The 18,586-nt window shown below is 54.0% G+C and overlaps 1 protein-coding gene across 12 annotated transcripts in view; it reads left to right on the forward strand.

Annotated features, from left to right (window-relative positions):
* ANKRD11 (ankyrin repeat domain containing 11) overlaps positions 1-18,586 on the forward strand; it is a 182,936-nt gene that overhangs the window by 63,499 nt on the left and 100,851 nt on the right. For 5 of the 12 annotated variants that reach the window (XM_080829645.1, XM_080829634.1, XM_080829633.1 and 2 more), the window contains one exon: positions 9,191-9,271. The exons of 1 other annotated variant lie outside the window; for it this stretch is intronic. The gene's annotated coding sequence lies outside the window, so the exon portion shown is untranslated. Of the gene's footprint in view, positions 1-9,190; positions 9,272-18,586 lie in introns of those variants that run through there. 6 more of the 12 variants (XM_080829632.1, XM_080829640.1, XM_080829641.1 and 3 more) reach the window with 2 other exon arrangements.

Here is an 18,586-nt window from a genome sequence, read left to right on the forward strand (position 1 = left end):
CGCCAGCCTGCTGGTCTTTGTCTTCCGCGCGTCACCTGTGCTGCAGGAGCTCTGTCGGCACTTCCTCATGTGGCAGCAGCCTCGGAGCGGGGGTCCTGGGGTCAGAGAGTGTGTTGAAGTCAACGCGGGGGACAGAGCTGGATGTGAGAGCTCTGCCGGCCCGAGGCTTTGCTGAGAGCTTGGGCGCAGCTTTGGAGGACGTGGTGGCCTGCGGCTTCTCGTTCCTCTTCCCTTCCCCACCTGCTCCCGGCAGGCGCGGGGGCCCCATGTGTGACCGCGGAGAAGGTGGCAGTGGAGGGGACCGTCAGCACAGACTGACATGCCTTCCAGACAGAGATCGGGAAAGGTACCAGACAAAGAGTAAATTCCTTTTGTTTGTCTTAGGAAAGCCTTTAATTGGTTCTGGTGATGTTCCTTTCATTCCGGGGGCTGGCAAAATACCGCTTCAGGCGAGTAGGCACCCCCACGGGGCTGGGTGCGCTAGGGCCGCCGCGCGGAGCCCCTGTCAGGAAGTCATTCATTGCCGGCAGCAGGACACACTCAGCAGAGAACCGGCTGCTTCCGCTTCCGGGTGGTCCGGGGTGCGCAGCGCCCCCCCCCCCCGCCCTTTACATTGTTCTTTGCATCTTAGAGGTTCAACTCTATAAAGTATTGCCTTGGGCTCCTATTCTCGGGAAAAGAGTACATTTAGGAAAAAGGGTGTATTATTTTTTAAGATTTTGTTATTAACTAACCTCTACACCAGCGTGGGGCTGGAGCTCAGAACTCCTAGAGCGAGAGCGGCGGCTCCACTGTGGTCCAGCTGGGCGCCCCAACACCCGCCTAGTCTTTGTTTTTTTTTTAAGGTTTTATTTATTTGATACAGAGATAGAGAGCACAAGTAGGGAGAGGGAGAAGCAGGCTCTCCACTGAGCAGGGAGCCCGATGTGGGGCTCGATGCTGTGACCCCGGGATCATGACCAGAGCCGAAGCCGCTTAACTGACAGAGCCACCCAGGCGCCCTGAAACTGGTGTATTCTTAAAGGAAACAACGTTATGTTGTGCACTGAGGAATCTTAAACTTTTAGAACTAAGTTGGTTTATGGAGTCTCAAGTCTTATTCCCCTTGTTGTTGTTGGTTTAAAGATTTTACTTACTCGTCAGAGAGCGCGAGCGAGCACACAGGCAGGGGGCGCGGCAGAGGGAGAAGCTTCCGGTCATCCAGGAGCCCGATGCGGGGCTCAGTCCCAGGGCCCCGGGATCATGACCTGAGTCGAAGGCAGACACTTAACCCACTGAGCCACCCAGGTGTCCCAGAAAACCACCCTTTTAAGAAAAAAAAACAACCCTGGAAAACTTTTATAGTTCTGTGAGTTGCACTAGATAGGATGTTGCCGAGTGCCGTGGGAACCACGTGAAGGCCGGCAGTCGCGCGCGGGGTTTTTACCACTTGCGTAGGTCGTCTTCAGTTCCTCTCAGCAGTGTGTTGTACTTTCCTGTGCGCAAGTCTCCCACCTCTTTGGTTAAATCTGTCCCTGAATATTTAATTATCTTTGATGCTGTTGTAAACGGTGTTGCTTTCTTAATTTCCTTGTTGGATTGTCCCTTGCTGGCGCGTGGAAATACGGCCGAGTCTGCCGGCCTTGTACCATGCGGCCTTGCCGCACCGTGTCATTTATTTGCTCTCACGGTGTTTTGTATATTTTTGGGTTTTATATTCCTTTTTCGAGGTGAGTTTTGTAGCTGAGCACGTCCTCCCCCGTTTAAAAGTTCAAGCCTTTTTTTTTTTTTTTTAAGATTTTATTTATTTATTTGACAGGCAGAGATCACAGGTAGGCAGAGAGGCAGACAGAGAGAGAGAGGGAAGCAGACTCCCCGCCGAGCAGAGAGCCCGATGCGGGACTCGATCCTAGGACCCCGAGATCATGACCTGAGCCGAAGGCAGCAGCTCAACCCACTGAGCCACCCAGGCGCCCCAAAGTTCAAGCTTTTAAAGTTCAAAGCAAAAGTTCAAGCTTTTGCTGTGTTTGGTGGAGGGTGGCTTTGGGTTTCCTGTCTGTGTCCCTGGCGTGATGGCTTCATCGCTTCTGTTAGGCTCTGTCACTGCAAGTCTTGCTGTCCTGGGATGGGACTAGAGAGCACTTGCATGGAGTGAAGGGAGCTCCGTCTGGTACTGAGTTCCTGTTCAACAGAAGGCGGTCTGGTTCCCAGTGTCCTGTAGTCTGTCCTCAGATTGTTGATGTTGTAGGAATCGAACAGGTAAGTGTTCTGAGAGAACCCAGCTATATAAGTGATCATTTTGTTGGAGCGTCACACCAACCAAGTAGAGCAGTTGCCGCCCTGGTTTCTGTTATTTTTGTATTTCCAGTGCCCGCGACCCCGTGGTGAAATGGAGAGGTCAGCAGTGCGCGGGCTGATAACAGCATATGCATGTGTCTTTTTAGTTTTCCCCTTTAGGGTGTGATGCTGCTTTGGAGTTCTATGAGTTTGCTAAGAGCAGGAGATATTGGTGCTGTTTCCTGACTTACATCCTCAGGAAAGTTGTTTTCTGTCCTTGTTAGTCATGATTTCAGTGTGTGTGTGCATTGCCCTGAGGGTGGGTAGGGGAGTCAGGGCGCCGGGGAGCCTGTGGACTTGCTGTGGAAATACTGTGTGGCACACTTGGTGAAGCGTCTGCCTTTGGCTGGGGTCGTAACCCCGGGGTCCTGGGATCGAGCCCCGCATCGGGCTCCCTGCTCAGTGGGGAGCCTGCTTCTCCTCCTCTCCCCCTCTCTGTGTATCTCTCCTCGCTCATTCGCTCTCTCTCAAATAAATAAAGCCTTACAAAAAGAGAAAGAGAGTCAGCACTGGGTGATGGTTGGTGGCGTCTGGATTGCTCCTGCCAGGGAAGAGACAGCTGGTTCGGCCCAGCCCCGTCCACTTCCTGCGGCTGTCAGAGCCTGTTCTCACAGTGTGCTCCTGGTCACTTTCTCCAGTTTGATTTCACGCTTTTATCCTCCTGATTTTCGAGAATTTCCCAGTTTCTGGTCTGCAGAGTTCCCCTTTTCTGAGTTTCTTTATGGCTATGCATCTGTTTATTTAAAAAACTCATTTCGGTCATCTCCTTGGCTTTGGCAGTGTGAGCGTGAGACCGTCCTCCCTGGACCTTGGGGAGTTGGGATGCCGTGTTGGCTCCTGCTGCCCGGGTGTCCGGAGGGGGGGCTTGTGTGCCAGACCACCTGTTCTCATCCTGCACTCACTCCTTTTGCACTTTCTTCTGGTAAGGGGTGTGAAGGGAATTGCCTTGGAGCATTGGTTTTCTGTTTCTGGCTGGCCTTGTTCTTCAGCGGAAGGGAAGCACCTGAATGGAGGACAGAAGCTGAGCGACGCATTCCTTTTCCTGGTGGTGTCTTGGCCAGGCCTACCTGTGTCTGCTGTCTGCTCAGCGCCTCCATTCGCTTGAGCGGGCTCTCTCTACCAGTCCATCCAAGAAAGCAGTGACAAAGAGCACCCGTCATAAAACAGAAAAAGCCCCCAGTAGTCCCCTGCTTGTGCCCTGGGAGGCCGTCAAGGCCAGGCTGTAGCCCCGACGTCAGATGGCAGGTGGCTGCTGGCCCCACAGTAGAGCGAGGCCTGGGACGCGTGCCGCGCTGGGCACCATCAGGGGAGTGATGCTGGTAGCTCGTGGCCAGGCAGAATTCTGTTTGTTCTGTCTGCCATGAAGGTGAACTTTAACGTTGGCGAGGCCAGGTCTGAGGGCTCACTGTCCCACTTGAGTTCTCTAAGGCTGCATTTTAAGAAAATTATTTTTGGTGAAGACTTTACCTATTTGAGAGGGAGAGAGCGGGCGAGCACGAGGAGGGGCAGACTTCCTGCTGAGCGCAGAGTCCGGTATGGGGACTCGATCCCGGGACCCCAAGATCATGACCTGAGTTGAAGTCAGCTGCTTAACCGACTGAGCCACCCAAGCACGACCACTCTAGGAAGGTCTTCCCGCCTGTGAGGAGAACTCCATGTGCCTTTCTGTTCACGCGTCCAGCTTCGTGGGACCGGCTGTGGGGCCAGCCGGCCTGGGTTGGAGAGCTGGCCCCCCCGCTTCACATGGGGCTCCTTGCAGGGGCTCAGACCTCTCATCTGTAGAGCGGGGATAAGAAGGACCCTTACCTTAGGGAGCTGTTGTGAACACTAAGTAAGTTAATACTAGGTCAGACTGCACGGAATTGCCAGTATTAGGCTCCTTAAAAAATTGAGATCATTGTGCATTCACACGCTGTAAGAAATAACATAGCGTTGCCTTGTCACTGCGCCCCGTTTCTTCACTGGTAACATTTTCTTCTCTTTTTAAAAAAGATTTTGTTTATTTGAGAGAGAATGAGAGAGGGAGAGCATGAGAGGGAGAGGGTCGGGGGAGAAGCAGACTCCCCATCAAGCAGGGAACCCGATGCGGGGCTCGATCCCAGGACTCCAGGATCATGACCTGAGCTGAAGGCAGTGGCTTAACCCACTGAGCCACCCAGGTTCCCTTCACTGGTAACATTTTCAAAACTAGAGTACAACATCACAGCCAGGATCTCGACAGGGACACGGCCCACAGGTCTGAGATGCCCTAGTGCCCTTGTGTGTGGGGCACATGGGCACAAGGGTCCGTCCTGCTCCCCCGGGGTAACCACACCTGCCACCTCCTGTCTCGTCTCTTCACCCTTGGTCCCAACCCTGCCAACCGCTGGTTGTCCCCCGGGGAATGTCCTGTACCTGGAGTCGTATGGACGTGACCTTCGGGCCGTGTCTCTCTGCTCTGCCGTCACCCAGTGGTCTACCCAGGCCGTTGTTGCATCCATGGCTCTTCTCCTTGCTGCACGCTGTTCTGTGGCGTCTGCGGGGTCTGCGGGCCACATGGTGGCCCTTCACCCGTGGAAGGACACCTGCGTGGAGTCCACAGTTTGGCAGTTAGGCATGAATGAAGCTGCCGTCAACAGTTGGCGGAGACACTTGTGGGCTATGTCTGACCCCCGGGGATGATGGTCCCAGACGGCTTGGTCTGGTCCCTGGAAGGCGCCGCCTGTCTGTACTCGGACACAGTCTCTTGCCGTGTCTGTGGGTGTGTTTGAGCCGACTTGGGAAGTGCTTACCAGGAAAGCCACAGCGCTGCCCGGTCCTCCTCTGCTCACAGCCCTTCACGGGTTGGGGGGCTGCGGAGCACTGCCGCTGACCTCTGCAAGCAGGCAGGGAAGAGACACAGGCCCCCCGCTCCCCTGCCCCAGTCCTGTAGCTCTCGGGGGCCGGGGGTGCCCAGCACCCAGGACTCTGCCCTGGTCTGAATGTGGACTCTCTCCCGATTTCTCCTGAGAGCTGCAGGCCTGCGCTGACCGGCTGACAGCGTTTCATCCTGCGGGCGGAGGCCTGTGCTGACGCCGGTCGCTGGGCGCTTAGGGTATTTGGAAGGCAGTAAAGGGAGGGGAAGAGCGGAGGCTTGGACAGTCTGCGGTGTTTTCAGTCCAGAGTGGAGACAGAGATCTGAAGGAAGGCAGTGCCATGACTGCTTTGTTTTGGTTGGATTTTATCAACATAGTTTAAAAGAAGATTGATCGTTTTAACACTGATCAGAAACTATGGTTAGCAACTATAGGTCTTTGATTAATAAAAATGGAAGGGAATTAAATACAGTTGTAGAAGTAACATCTTCCAAATCTTGGGGTTACTTTGGAGGAGAGAAAGATGACTCTCTCTGGTGAAAACATTATGTAATTTCGGACTCTTTTCCCCCAAAACGGTAATGAAGTCTGTCAGACTCCTTAGAGGTTAGGGCTCTGTGCTGGGGCCGGTGTGATACCGTCCGTGGGCCTTCGCAGAGGGCCTGCCTGCCTCTGCCTCCTGTGCCGTAGCAGGGAGTGGCGGGCGGGCTGGTGCGTCGCAGGAGCGAGAGGGGTGGAGTAATGCGAACATGGCCGTGTTTCGTGGTGGGGGTTTGCTGGGGGGGGTGTTAAATACTGTTTATTAATTTACATTTAAATTCCAGTGAACCCACCGTGTCCCGCTAGTGTCTGGCGTGGATCCAGCGAGAGCTGCGATGACGTCGTGTGACAGTGGTTCTCGCAGCCAGTGCGCGCCTTCACCCCCCACCCCCCTGCCGCGTGTCACCCATCCCCCCCCCCCACCTTCCCTCTGGTCACCAGCAGCGTGTTCTTTATAGCCTAGAATCTGACTCTTGGTTTGTCTCCCTCTCTGCTTTCTTCCTCCGCTGAATGTTTGTGTTGTTTCTTCACTTCCACGTGTATGTGTGAAGTTGGTGGTGTTGGTCGTTCTCTGACATATTCCACTAGCGTAAGACCCTCTAGTTCCGTCCACGTCGTTGCAAATGGCAAGACCTCATTTTTTATTGTTTTTGTGGAAGATTTTATTTATTCGAGAGAGTGAGACACAGGGGGTTGCATGAGCAGAGGAAGGGTCAGAGGGAGAAGCAGACGTCCTGCTCGGGTGCGGGGCTCGACCCCAGGACCCCAGGACCATGACCTGTGCCGACGGCAGACGCTTAACTGACCGAGCCGCCCAGGTGCTCTGTGAGATTTCATTCTTTTTTGGTAGCTTTCTAAAAAGCTTTTTCTCTACTCCTGGGGTAGTGCCCAGCTCCTTATAAGAATTAGTGAGATATGAAAGCGAGAAAAAAACTGAAGATCTTGCACCGTTACACTATTCAGAGATAACCACAACTAATGGTAAAAGTATTTCCTAATTTTTCTCAAAAAACCGTGTCCTTTTTCTTACACAGATTGTACAAATCAGACTCCTCAGCACTTGTGCTTCTCGTCGTGTCCGCACCGCCCGTACCGCCGGTCTCCCTGGTGGGAACCTCTGGCCGTTGCCCTGCCTGGATTCTTGGGGCGTCCGTGTGTTGGGCTGGCCTGGCCCTCTGACGTGGATGGGCAGGTGCCCTGTCTGTTGAATGTTTCCTGTGCTCTCTCCGCCCCCTCAGCTGTGTGGGACACTGGCTTATCCTGTCCCCACCGACCTCTTTACTTCTGGGCTGGGAACGTGCTCCTTGAACTACTGTAGCTGTGGTCCTGCCGTAGAAGGTGCGTCTGGCACGTCTCTCCACAAATGGAGCTTCGCTACTGTCTCGGTGGGAGTTGTGATGGGAACGTGGGTGCCACGTGAAGCCTTCTTCATGTGTTAGAGCGTTTCTTCACTGTGTATGCCCCAGAAAGGAGGTTACTCTGTCAAAAGGCGTAAATATTTCGGAGGCTCTTAATTCGTGTTGCCTTCCAGAAATAATGGGGTCAACTACTAAAATATTTTCCCTTAGAATGAAAAGACCTTTACGCCAGGATGTGGGAAACCTGGGCTCTCCTTCCAGTTTGCCTTTAACTCCTTGCTTGACCACAGACAACTCAGTCTGCTCTGGCTTCTGCATTTGTCAGATGGCCGTTGGATTGACAGCACTGGCCCTCTGCTCGGAGGATCGTGCCCTTCAGGGGACTCTGACGGTGTCTGGAGCCCTTCTGCTTGTCCCAGCCTGGGGGGAGGGTGCTGCCGGCATCGGGAAGGCCCCGCGCCCTCCTCCGGTGCCCGGGACACGGGATGAGCCGGCCCTGTGTCCGTGCTGCTGACTTTGAGAAGCCTCGCATTAAGAAAACCTCAGGTTTTCCTCAGAGTTACGGTGGTGGATATTACTGTTTGCTGGGTTCCTGGCGTAGACATTCATCACGCGTTCTGTATTGTTCTTTTTCCATCTTCGTAAGAAAATAGAAAAGCAGGAATGCCTGGGTGGCTCAGCCGGTGAAGTGTCTGCCTTCAGCTCGGGTCCTCGGGTCATGACCTCAGGGTCCTGGGATCGAGCCCCGCATCGGGCTCCCTGCTCCGTGGGGAGCCTGCGTCTCCCTCTGAGCCTCACCCTGCTTGTGCATGTGTGCTCTTTTTCTCTCTGACAGATAAATAAATAAAATCTTCAAAAAAAAAAAAAGAAATTGAAAAGCTTAAACGCATACTTGTTGCTTTTCAGTAAAACCAAATACTGCATATTAGAAGCTGCTTTTCTGTGTCGTGTTTTTTTTTGTTTTGTTTTGTTTTTTTGTTTTTTTTTTTTAATTTGACAGGCAGAGATCACAAGCAGGCAGAGAGGCAGGCAGAGAGAGAGAGGGGGAAGCAGGCTCCCCGCTGAGCAGAGAGCCCGATGCGGGGCTCGATCCCAGGACTCTGGGATCATGACCCGAGCCGAAGGCAGAGGCTTTAACCCACTGAGCCACCCAGGCGCCCCCTGTGTTGTGTTTAATAGCCCTTGAGCCCTGGCTCTGGAGAACCCTGTATAGGAGTATAGGGTCAGGAGGACCTTGCTCCGTCTTTGCAGACACCCACCCACCTGTAAGCGTAGGTCAGGAGACCGCATTAGCTGGTCGGCAGTCTGAGCACAGACCGGGGGAGTCCCGCTTTCTATGGACAGCGTGTCTGACAGCCTTTCCTTGCCTCCTGCCCACGGAGGTGACGGCCTTACTTACTCCATACTTGTGATGTGTTTGCGGATGGCAGAGAGTCTGATATTTTGATGGGGTTGTGGGAAAAGGGTTGTGAACAAATGGTATTTTTTTCTTGTTGTTCCTGGCTTGTTTTATTCTTGAAGATCTCTGAGCTTTCCTGGGAGTTTGCACAGTGTTAGTCCGTTTTCTTCCTGACACTGCACTGTAGTCTTCCCTTTCCCTCCTGGCCAGGCCACGGTGCTCACTTGATTTATTTGCTAAGGTGGGAGCCTCCAGCGGAGGCCGAGCATGGGTTGGGGGTTGGTGGGGGGCGGTGTGTGCTGCGAGAGGCCAGGAGAGGCCACTGGGGACAGCTTTACATTCCCTTTGCAGCGTGACGGGACATCCATAGAGGAGGCCATGTGAGAAGAAAAGTCTGTAAAGGACCCCCTCAAGGCCCTAGTCCTGAAGCCTCATCTCCAGGGAGACCAACAGGCCCCCCAAAGTGTCCTTTCCTTGACGGCCTTTCGGGTGCCGCTTTCCAGGGAAAGTCCTGAGAACAGAAATTCCCATTAGGATAATGCCCTAAAGCAGATCATCAGGTGTGAGCTCCCTTTCCAACCCACATCAGCTAAACACAGATCTTAAAAACTTTGTTGTGGTGTGGAGTTAAGTGAAGCAGAGCAAGCTGGTATGGAAGAAATGGTGGATCCGGACGGAGAGACTGCGGCTGGGCAGAGCAGCGAGGGAGCGCTGTGTGAGCTGCTTGTGCTCTCTCGTTTCAGAACGCGCGCAGCGCTGCTCTGGGACGCCCTTGCCGGATGCGGTAGCCGCTTCGCCAGCCTCGGCTTTCAGCTATGGGATCGGTAAGTACTGCACGGCGCTGCGGCCGGCCGTCACCCCGTTATTCTCACTGCTTTGTGCAGAGGGGCCAGAAGATAACGCTAGATCTCCACGTTGGCTTTCGTGGGCTTGATGGTGCTGGCCGAGTACCGTGGATGCTGTTCTGGGCATCCCTTGGCTGCGGTGCATGTGTCAGATCCGTGGTGGTGAGCCGTGGGCTGGGAAGGAGCTCCCCAGTGTCCCAGGCTGCGAAGGAAGTCTGTTTCTGTCCAGCCTCCTTATGTGATCGGCTCTGTCATCGAGGGGTCTGGAGACCACTGCAGCCCAGTATTGACCGCTTTGTCTTGTGCTGCGTGCACATGGAAAAGAGCTGCTCTCCTCCTCTGGGGGAAGCCGTGGCGGCCTGGCTGTGCTCTGGTCTGCTGTCCTGTGTGTCTGGGCAGCTCCTTGTGGGATTCCTAGGAGTTGGAGGCCAGCTCACGTGGCTGGTGGGTAAGGAATGGGATCTTTTGCTAGGCTGCCCTGACCATGTGCTTCCTCCTGGGAATTACTGGCAGATTTTTTGAGAGGAAGGGCAGCTGCTTCCTTAAGGACCCTGGTGTCCGATCGCAGCACGGGCATCTGTCGCTCTGCCACAGAGTCCCCTCCTTGGGAGATGTGTTGCACGGGCTGGCAGTTTATTTCCTCTGCTAAGTACATTGATGACGATAGAAAGACTCCTGATTTCAGTTTTTCATACTTGGCCAGGCGTGAGTGGTTTCAAAGCAGATTGTCCAAAGATGTATTACCCGCTCTATTTTGTTGTTCCTAGCAGATTGGAAAGAAGCCTTTCCTACCACTTCCTTGGTTGAGTATCCTTAACCTAACAGATCCTGTCCTTTATCTCCACCATCACAGAATCAGGCCACTTAGAACGTTCTTGGCAGTGTCTTTGACTTGACCTGAAGTACTTCCTTGGGAATGGCGATAAGGTTTGACAGAACAGGAATCTTAGGTGTCTCTGACAGTAGAGACTGCACTGTCTTCTCTTAATCTGCAGGGTGGTTAGCAGTTAGACAGAAGCCAGTGTGGCCAGGGCGGGTGTTGGTGGTCAGGTGGGGTAGTGGTGGACTTTGTAGCACCTGGTGTGCTCTCCAGGGTCGTTTTCCAGGGTGTTCGGGTGCATTCGACCTGGTTGTCATAGGCAGTGGGGCAGCCGTGGGGAGACTAGGCCCAGGAGAGAAGGACGTGGTGGGGTCAGAGGGAGAACCAAACCCATTTCCACCAGGAGGCCGAGCTCTGCGTTTGTGTGGAAAGTGTAATATTGGTCCTCACTTACAATGAGGAAAGAGAACATGCTGCCTAAATTAGTTAAGTATTTGGTGATTCAGAATAATGTATTTTCTGATTAAAAGCAAACAAGTTACTAGTGACTCTTTGCAGGCAAATTCTTGGGTTGGCCCAGTCGGTCTGGTGGATTGAGAGCAACAGGTGCGTCATCCTTAGAAGGGTTTCTAACGTAGGAAGCACTGTCCCAAGGTGTCTCATGCCGCATACCAGTTTTGTGAACTGTAAATACTCAGGCAGTATTGATTGTAATAGTCTTTTTAAAAATCGACAGTGTTTAGATTGAATAAAGATTGAGGTTCTCATGAATGTGAGGTCTCCTCTGGGGCCAGTGGCTCAAGTGTGTTAGCCGGAGCAGGGGGCATTACCACGGGCGGCTAGCTTGCTGAGGTCTGCCCTCCAGGCCTGCTCCTGGAGTCAAAAGGCAGATTTTTACTTTTATTTGTTTATTTTAAGGATTTTGTTTGTTTATTTGAGAGAGAGAGAGAGTGAGAGCATGAGTGGGGGGGCTGAGGCAGAGGGAGAAGCAGACTCCCCGTCAAGCAAGGAGCCCGATGTGGGGCTTGATTCCAGGACTCTGGGATCATGACCTGAGCTGAAGGCAGATGCTCAGCCGACTGAGCCACGCAGGGCGTCCCTGAATTATGTTTCTAAAAACAAGATAGCTTCTGAAAGTAGCATGTTGTAAGGATAGAGGTGGTGTTTATATGAGCAGAGGTGTAGGTTTTAATGGTTTATACTTTTAGTTGAACACCTCTATTTAAAGTAGACAAGTGATTGCCTTTTGACTTGATAAAAACATTGAACTGGCAGAGCCATCTTGGGGTCCCTGGATGTGAAGCTGAGCGGGGTGCCCTGCGCAGGTGGTGCTCTCTGTAGAGAGGGCTGCGTGGCTGGCCCTTGGCCCGCACCCCCAAGAGCACAGGGGCTGGAAGTCTTGCCAATAACAGAAGCCATTGTTGATGTGCTGGCGCACCTTGCGGCTCAGGTTGTGGGGTGCCCCCCGAGCCCTGAGAGTTTTGCCATCTGGTATTGAAGCAGAGAGACGGGCTCTCCTGAGCTCGTCTGGTAGTAGCTGCGGTTCTTCCTGACCCAGCCCCCAGCCCCGTCCTCACTGCCCGTGGGGAGCAGGTTATGGTCACAGCACACGTGGCTGCCAGCTGGGTTTTACCTGCTGCTGCCGCCGCCGCGACCTGTGGGCAGAGCCGGTGTGGATGTGCGGGCCCTAAGGCGCTTGTAGGTCCTGATGTTAATGCATTTGCCTTTTTAACAAAGAGGTCTTGTTAGGGTTTAAAAATAGGTAACAAAGCACACTTGGCTTCCTTACCAAAGAAATATGCTTAGCTAATTGTGCCAGTATCATCTACTGAATTTAAAAAAAAAATATCCTTACAGTCTGCATGTAGGCAAACAGCTTTTTGAATTCCTTTTTTTTTTTTTTTTTAAGATTTTTATGTATTTATTTGACAGAGAGATCGCAAGTAGGCAGAGAGGCAGGCAGAGAGAGAGCGGGAAGCAGGCTCCCTGCTGAACAGAGAGCCTGACTTGGAGCTCGATCCCAGGACCCTGGGATCATGATCTGAGCCGAAGGCAGAGGTTTAACCCACTGAGTCACCCAGGTGCCCCTCATTTACTGAATTTTTGAGGATAAGTTTTTATTGTATATTTAGAGTTCTAGGGACTATCCTTTGGCTAGCCTCCCTTAAACTACATTAAAAAGTGTAGAATATTAGATCTCATTAGAATGAGATTTCATTAAGTGCATGTCTTTTGATGAATGACAAAATAGATAGTGTGCTCAGACAGCTTTCCCCAGAAGCTCATGGTCTCCCCCACCACAGTGCTTGCTGATGGGTAGAACTGTGGTCCTCTTATCCCAGGGTACCTCGTATGCCCCGGGGCAGGGGGAGGGTTTGCAAAGTAGGCAGGTCAGAGCAGAAGGGGAAGGCCCGGGCCCACCCCCGCATCTGGGCCCCCAGCTGGGGCTTCCGGCTGTTGGGGCTGTTTCCCCCTGAGTGTTTCGAGCCGGAATGGGCCTCTGAGCTCTGTGACCCCAAGTCCACTGGGAAGGCAGGCGTGTAGAGACACCTTCTTGGGCCCCGGGAAGGCTTTGTGGGCGGCTCGTGACACCTTATTTATCGGTCGCTGTTACTCTCCTTCTCTTTTACTTGTGGGGATTCTCACGGGGCCAGTGTTTTTTTAATACCATCAAGTTTTAAAGCTGGCTAAAGGGTTCTCCTCTTCGTTTAGGATTTGAGGGTTTGAGAGATGTGCCAGGGTCAGCCGTAGAGTAGGTGCTCTGAGCTCTGTTAAAAGTGAGCTGAACCTTTTTCCGAACATCTGCCTTCCCTTCCTGCTTTGTCTTGCGGAATGGAGGGGCTCCTGTGACGCAGGGGTGAGGGCTCCGCGCGGCTTGCAGTGTCCGCTACAGGAAGTTCCGTGTGCACCTCGCTTGGGTCTTGGTGAGAGGAGGGAGGCGGGAGGGGCCATGTTGGGAGATACGCCGGCTTGGTGGGCCTGAGGGTCTGCTTCCACTCTGGAATAGGCGACTTGATGGTCACTGCCCTCGATCTCCCCTCTGGGGAGAAGGAATTTGGGATATCCTTTGTGTCAAATAAAGGGTAGTGGCGGGATTTGAAGTGTGCAGTATTCTGAGTTTGAGATTGTAGTGTTTGGTTCAGCTGAGTCAGTCTGTGCTCTCTTCTTTGTTGCCACTGGGGTCCCCCTGCAGCAGGAAGGATCCAAAGATGGAACAAAGTGCTGCCCAGACTGGCAGGTTTGAAAGGAAGGCAGAGCAGAACCCTGGTCCTGCCGCTGGGCCCACGATCGGACCAGTAAGTGCCTGCGGCGCGGGAGGGCAGGGTCTGGGCTGCATAGGCCTGGATGTGTGCAGAGCTGTGGCTGCCGTGCGGCGTGGAGTCCCCCATCCACGGCGTCTTGTACTCAGGAGACTGTGGAGAGCAGGACGTGTTGACTCTGGCGGCGGGCGCTGCCCGGACTTTGCTCTCGTGTGACCCAGTGTGTCGGGCTCTGCTTGCAAACACAGGTGACTGTGCACACAACGTGTGTTTGCTTTCCTGATGCCGGCCTCTCCGTCTTCTCCTTCCTAGCTCTGTGCCCCCTCCCCTAAGCTCTGAAGTCCCCGCCTTGGGCCTGGGTCCAAGCGCCTGCGGGCTCAGAGGGCGTTCTGCTTGGGAAGGAGCAGGAGAAGGGATACAGGAGGAAAGGAACTGAGCAAAGTGTTCTCGGAAGTGAAATGACGTTTTCCTTTTATAGCTTTTGACTTTGCTTACCATTTGTGAATGGATGGTTTGTTTTTTGGAAAAAAATAAACCCGGGGGTTCTTGTCCACCTCTGAGGGTGTCAGTGCGTGAGGGCGAGAGCAGCAGCGGTTTGGGCCCTGAGTATTTTTGGACGGTGAAGGGCAGAACCAGAGTAGCAAGTGGAGACCGTGCTCTCCTGCGGCTCTGGGCCTCCGTGGGGTGCGTGCTCTGCGGCAGCAGCACGAGTGGGGCCGGCCCCCTGCACCTGCCCCGCGGCCTGGCTTGGGCCGCTCCCGCCGATGCTTTCCCTGCGTCCTCCTCTCCGTCCACACTCTTTGTCTCCTGCGTACGGCCAGCCTCTTTACCACTTACTCCTGTCCACTTGTTGCTAGTGGGAACCAGAGTTCTGAACATGGCCTCCTCAGGGCTGACGGGATGCTGCCTGGACATCTGTGAGCCCACCGGAGTCTGGTTCCCTAGTGCATTAGTTCATGTCCACCTCAGCCCCGCAGCAGGACAGCAGAAGATGCTTAAGGTTCGATGGAAGTTGAGAATTGAGCTGCTATTTCGTTGTGACCAGATTTGATTAGAGAAACCTTCCAAAGCTCTAGGGTATTTTGGCCTGCTAATACCATATTTTAAACCTCAGTGTTATAATTAAAACTTCCATTAACATAAAAACCAATTTTTGTTCTTTCGAAAAGTTTTACTGTCTAGCTCGCCTCCCCCCACACTGTCCGTCCCCATGTTTTTTTGGCCTTTGTTTCGTGGGCCTCGTGACTTACAGGGGATCCGTGGGAATGCTGGCTGCAGCTCACGGAGAGGGAGTGGAGACAGGGTGGCCCCATACAGGGTTTGCAGGTGCGTCTCTCTGGGTGTGTTTGTGCCTGGGGGCCGCAGTCTGGCGGCCGACCAGCCTGATTGCAGAGCCGGTCTCTGGGCTGGAGTCCCGCAGAGACAGATGGGTGAGGGGGCGGGGCAGACAAAGGTTTGCACTTGAGCCTGGGGTGGTGTGGCCCGAGACTCTTTTCGGTGGTTTTTATACGAAAAACTATGGTCAGGCATATAGGCTCACAGAACCTCCTTGAACGGGAACCTCACCAAAAAAATCCCAAGAAACTGACAGCCGCGCTTGGGGCTCTCCAGCTTTCTTCACTTGGGTCCTCTGCTTCCCGGCTTGTGCTCAGAGTCTGTTCTTGGAAAGGCCTGACCGGAGGCTGGGGTGGGGCTTCTGTGTCCCCTCCCCTGACGACAGACCACGCTGCAGAGGGCCTGCCGCGCGCCTTCCAGTAACGCTTGAGGCTTGTGAGTGGCACATACGTTCACGGGATTCTCTATACCCCCTACAAAACCCAAGAAAACAGGTAGCATTTTCCACGTTTTTAGTCTAAGATTCTAGGTCCAAAGATGTGAAGTAGTAGAGTTTACAAGGTTCCCTCGCTGATGGGTGGCAGAGGGAGTGTTGGAGTCTCAGGGTCCTTACAAAAACACAAGAGGTAGTCGCGTTAGCCCTTGACTTTAGGGAGGATGGAAGGAGGCCAAGTGACGGGAGTAGGTGACGGAAGTAGGCTGTGGGAGCCTCTCTGAGACTCGTCCTACGATTTTGCCGCAGGCACGGCGGCTCATCTCTAAGGTCTGAGTGTGTGTGATAGAGGGTGAGGTCTTTATACCCCAGCGCCTGTTGCCCCCAAGGCTTTGCTCCTGGGCAGACGGGATGTGCTTACAATGGGCCGGGTCTAGAGCGAGGCCCTGGGAAAGGGTCAGCGAGACCTGGGTCCAGGGTGAGGCCCGTTTTTAAAGGCCACCTTCTCCCTGTCATCCTTGTCCTTCTATGTTGTCCAGGGAAGTAGCCGCGGGCTCTGGCTTCCTCGGCCTCGTCAGGGCACTTGCCGATGCCGACGTGGTGGGCACTTCCCACACCTTTCCCCTGTGTCTCTGTTTGTACGGCAGTCTGAGACAAGTGACCTCGGAAGGCTTGCTGTTGACAGAACGCAGTGACATCCTGAGGGCCGTGACCTCGTTCCTGGAGCCTGCTGCCGTGGAGAGCTGTCGCCGGCATGCGATTTCCCAGCTGGGAGCTCCGTCCCAGGTGACCTGCTGGCTGTCGGTGTGCACCCGGTGCTTTAGAAACAGAACCGCGCCCTTGTAGCCGTGCCAGCTGTGGCCGTGGCTCCTCACGTGGGTGTCGGGGTGGGCTTGGGGGAGCGGCACTGCCATGTTGTGTCTGTAGTTGCAAACTGACAGCCGTCATTTCCCCCCACACTGGCAATGATGGCCTGGTCCTGACCTAGTAGTTGATCCATCTGGCCTTTTTTTTTTTTTTTTCCCTAAGATTTTTATTTATTTATTTGACAGAGATCACAAGTAGGCAGGCAGGCAGAGAGAGAAGAGGAAGCAGGCTCCCCGCGAAGCAGAGAGCCCGACGCAGGGCTCGATCCCAGGACCCTGAGATCATGACCTGAGGCGAAGGCAGAGGCTTTAACCCACTGAGCCACCCAGGGCCCCCCTGCCTTTTTTTAAAGTTAAATGGAGGATGGAGTTTTGTTGTATGAACAAGGAAGTTAATATCTTTGCCGTTTTGTCTGTGCTGTTGGTGGTCCTGGCATTGGTGAGGTGAGGTGGGGTTGGGGCAGGGAGAGGCGCGTTGCAGTGGTCAGTCCTGCTGCGCTCAGACCGTCATCTCTGCTCTGGCCACCCCCCCACCCCCCCACCCCCACCAAGTCTCTCCGGGCTGCTGTTGTGGTGGCCTGGCCTGTCTGTCGCCCTCACGTCATGGTCCCTCACCTCTCCTCTTCGTGCCCTCTGCTGCTGCCTCTTGGGAGCATCTTTTTCTGGGCCGTGGGGCATCCTGGGGAGGGAGCACGGCTTGTTGGTTGTGCTTGGTGAGCTCAGGGGGGACACTGAGGCCTATCTGCTTGAAGGGAGTCTTTGTCCTAATTGTTTTTTTGTTTGTTTGTTTTGTGTAAAGATTTTATTTATTTATTTGACAGACAGAGATCACAAGCAGGCAGAGAGGCAGGCGGAGAGAGAGGGGCAAGCAGGCTTCCTGCTGAGCAGAGAGCCCCATGCAGGTCTCGATCCCAGGACCCTGAGATCATGACCTGAGCCGAAGGCAGAGGCTTAACCCACTGAACCACCCAGGCGCCCTGTCCTGATCGTTTGATGCAGGCACGTGTTGCATCTGGCCAACTCTGTGTCTGCTCTCCTGCCCTGAGGTCCCTTGTCCTCTCTGTCCCCTGAGGTCCTGAGCACCAGGGCGGTGTCTGTCTCTCTCACCACAGCTGTCCCTCTTCCATGGCTCATGTTGGTGTCTTCACCCCTCACACCCTTCTGTTTCTCCTCTAGGACTGCTTGGAAGTTCTTTGGGTGGTTTGGGATTGCTGGGGAGGTGGTCCCTGCCTTTCTGTGAGGCTGGGGACAGTTCTGTGCGCTGGTCAGAGTGTGGTGTAAAATGTGTCCGCCTGGAGGCCGTCCTGCGTGCGTTCTCGTGCAGAGTAACTGGGTCTTGAAGGGCCTCCGACTCAAAGCACTAACCCCTTGCTGTGTGTGTATAGTTAAGAAACAGAAAAAACAAAGTGCACACCTGGGTTTAGGACTGCGGTGATTTCCTGGTTGAAGGTTTGCTGGAGACGAGCTGAGACTCACTGTAATGCGTCCAGGACAGAGGGGAGAGCTGGAGGAAGCTGAGAGGGCTCCAGGCCCCTCGTGCCCCAGGGTCTGGGCGGGTTCTGAGGACACTTTGGAATTCCAGTAGCACATTTCCTGACCAGGAACCGGAAGTACGCACCTTGCGCCAACCGTTGTCACGCGTGCCCTCAGGAAGCGTGCCGGGCTGGTCCCTGCCGAGGTAGGCCCTGTAGCTGTTGTGCAGACGCGCACTATAGACAACTTCATTTTCTCTCCTCTTTATGACCTAACTAGGGCATCTATTATAAGCTAGTGAACATTATTTGAGGACATGGATTCGGGGGGAAAAGCTGTTCGGAGATTCATTTAGAAATAACCTTGGGGGCTGGTGCCTGGCTGGCTCAGTTGGTAGAGCGTGCAACTCACGCAACGCATGATCTTGGGGTTGTGAGTTGGAGCCCCATGTCAGGTGTACAGAGTACTTAAAATCTTTTTTAAAAAATAATTTATTATAGTGAATAGTGTGATTCTTTAAAAAAAATTTTTTTTTTCAGCGAGAGAGTGTGCCGATGCGTGGCTAGCTCGGGGAGGTGCAGAGGGTGAGGGGAGTCTCCGGCCGACCGCACGCTGAGCGAGGAGCCCAGCTTGTGCGCTCAGTCTTAGGGGACCTAAGCCAAAATCCGTCGTCAGACGCTTAAGTGACGGCACCACCCAGGCGCCCCTTAAAGTCTTGAAAGAAAGAGAGAGAGAGTTCCTTGAGGAAACTCTGAAGGAGAGAGGTTTTAAGTCATCCCTCCTGCTTTGGCCGGGTGTCACCAGGCTGTCGGGTGGGTGGCGTGCGGGGGAGCCTGTGGTCCTGGCCTTGGGCCTGCTCTTGACCACGACCTGGTGGCCTGTGCAGAGAAGAAAGCGTTCGATGCTCTTGGGAAGTGTGATTGCCGGCGTATTTCAGACACCCACCTCGCTCCTGGTGGCACTGCTTGCTGAGGAGCTCCGTGCCCACCGGAGCTCAGCAGGGTATTTACACGCACGAACAGGTTGAGCACGGGGTCTCCGTTGAGGCCCCCATGGCGCCGTGGGCGCTCGGAGCTACCCTGTGGGGTCGGGGGAGGGGAGCACAGC

The sequence above is a fragment of the Martes martes genome (assembly GCF_963455335.1).
Source record: "Martes martes genome assembly, chromosome: 17".
Lineage (NCBI taxonomy): Eukaryota > Metazoa > Chordata > Mammalia > Carnivora > Mustelidae > Martes > Martes martes.